This window comes from Mus pahari, chromosome 16 (genome assembly GCF_900095145.1).
Source record: "Mus pahari chromosome 16, PAHARI_EIJ_v1.1, whole genome shotgun sequence".
NCBI classification, from domain to species: domain Eukaryota; kingdom Metazoa; phylum Chordata; class Mammalia; order Rodentia; family Muridae; genus Mus; species Mus pahari.
The window spans coordinates 14,346,684-14,349,381 of NC_034605.1; the positions used below are offsets into that span (position 1 = coordinate 14,346,684).

Sequence of the window (2,698 nt, forward strand, 5' to 3'; positions counted from 1 at the left end):
TAGACCAGGCTGGCCTTGAACTCAGAAATCCACCTGCCTCTGCCTCCCAAGTGCTGGGATTAAAGGTGTGCGCCACCACTGCCCGGCATTAGTTTTTTATAATTCTCACAGATGTATATATTTTGTCTCTATTTTACAAGTTTGTTAGATATGTATGTGCCTTGTTTTTCATATTGTGAGTTGAATGGTATTATTTGTATTTATTTTTCATTTATATGTATGTGTGGGTGTGTCTGAGTGTATGCCACATATGTGCAAATGCCCATGAGGCCAGAAGATTCTCTGGAGTTGGAGTTACAGGGAGTTAATGAGCCTCTTGTCATGGGTACTGGGAAGTGAACTTGAGTCCTGTGGAAGGTTGCAAGTGCCCATTAATAGCTGAGCTCTCTCTCCAGCCCCAAGGATGATGCTTTTAGTTTGGTTTCTAAAAAATTGCTAGCATATTGAAACTTGACTTTACCTTTGTATTCCTTGACCTTGCTAAGCTCAGTGATTAGATCTAGAAATTAATATTGCCAGGTGCCTTGGGATATCTTATATAGGATTTAGGTATTATTGATACTTCCTTTTTCCAATTAAAATTCTTTTTGATATTATCTCATTCTTACCTTATTCATGGCTTTAGTATGGTTCATGCCTTGATTTTTTTTTCACATGTCAATCTTTATTATTACATACTGGTTATTGCACATGACACTTTATCTTGTAGTTTTGTTTAATTGAAAATATCTTTTTCTTTGTGCACCATGGTTGGTAGTATAGCTCATTCAAATCTCATTTTACCTTTTGGTGAAATGAAAATTTGTAACCAGGTCTGTTTGAGTATTTCCATAATCCCAGCACTGAAGAAGCAGAGTGAGGAAGATCTTTGAAACTAGTTAAGGCTACATAGTACATTTGGTTTAAGAGAAAGCAAAATATCTACGTTCTGCATTAGCTTCATAATGTTTAGAATTTTCTGCCTTGACCAGCAAATAACAATTGGCTTATCAAGCACATGGTTGGTGTAGGGATTTACCAGTGATCTAAAAGCAATTTAACACATGAGGAGTAGAATATAAGTGGCACAAGTGCACAGGGATCTTGTTTTCTGATACTAATACCTGACATGTAGCAATTTGCTAAGTATTGCAGGGTTTTTTGCTTGAATTCTGTGTTAAATGCCATTGAAATTTTGATAAGAGTCCCCTCACTTCTCTGAAATTGTTCTTTATACAAATAACTTGGCAATATTACCACATGAAAGCTTTATTAGTACTCTGTTTAGACTTTGACCTGTAATCTTTGTTCTTTTTTGAAAAAGTCTCCAACCTGTTCTGTAAAGTATCTTTGAGTTCCCTGGTGAGCACTCACAGTATCACTTTAACTAGTGAGTGGGATTAAAGTGGATAGCTGGTTATGGTGGTGGATTTTTTTCTTGTAATGAGGATATGTGGTATATGTGGTTTTTAAATACAGATGTGTTCACATATACAGTAGATATTTTTAATTAAGAAGCAACAAATGAGAGGCCAGGTACAGTCATTATTTGCACTCCTCACCCTGACATTTACAGATCCACAGTGCTCTGTTCATATGTGCACTCTTACTGTTTGAGTTTCTGGATTGTAATGAACTTTTTTATTTACTAGTGTTAGCCTATTTCTTCCTGTTGTCAGGGTGATGAAGATTTTGACAAACCTGGCAATCTTCCTGTTTTTCTATGTGATTAGATGATCAAGCAATTTTGTTACAGAAGTTATTAGTGTCAGAGCCCATATCCTTGAAGCCCTGAGAAACAAAGCTTGGCCACCAGTTGTCAGTAAGCCAGCTAGACTAATTTATATTGAAAAGCAGAAATGGGCAATTTGTAGAGTTTCATTCAGTATGGCCACATTGGAAAGAAGTACAGTGATTGAATGGCCTTCTAAATTACTCTTCAGGGTTCTGATATGAGGTGTAGGTTTAACTACTGAGCAAATGCATAATTAAATCATGAGTTCTGGCTAAGTTGTAGTCACAGCCACTGTTACCTAGTTTCCCATTTTACCTACAAGGTGGTCTGACACATTTTTAGAACTATATGGAGTCTAAAGGGTATTTGAGAATGTTCTCATTCCTGCCAGGCAAGTTAAATACATAGATTGCCAAAGAATTCTTTTGATTAGTAGCCTGGTGCTGCATGATTTCTGATTGTCCCTGATGGCTTATCCACTGTCACCTGGGCAGATATCTGGGCGCTTAACAGATGTTGGCTTAGTATTGAGACCCCAGGAATGACAGACACATTCCTTTCTCCAAATGTCATTTTTCCTCTTTAGTGCATAGTTCTTACATGTAGTGTTACGTTTGTACACTGCTCACTATGGGTTGGTAGGAAAGTGCCAGAACTGCATCCAGCAGCTCTGAGGACCACATTGCTGCTGATCTGAGCCCTCAAGAGTTTTTGAGGCTCTTGGGACTTTAGATGTAGAGTGAGCATGGCAATAAACACAACACCTCGAAATCCTAGATAAGTAGATTCATTTATAAAATACCCAGTGGGATCTCTGTCTCATTTTAGATAACCAGTATACCTCTTTCCCCATTTTTCTTCCCCTTATCAAAAATCAAAAGTCAGTTTTTTTTTATTATTATTATTTTCTTTATTTACATTTCAAATGCTATCCCGAAAGTTTCCCATACCCCTCCCCCCACCTCTGTTCCCCTACCCACCCAC

At 37.5% G+C, this 2,698-nt stretch overlaps 1 protein-coding gene across 6 annotated transcripts in view; it reads left to right on the forward strand.

The window, feature by feature from the left end:
* Nucleotides 1-2,698, forward strand: part of Dip2c (disco interacting protein 2 homolog C) — a 391,262-nt gene that overhangs the window by 197,468 nt on the left and 191,096 nt on the right. The window lies entirely within an intron of this gene.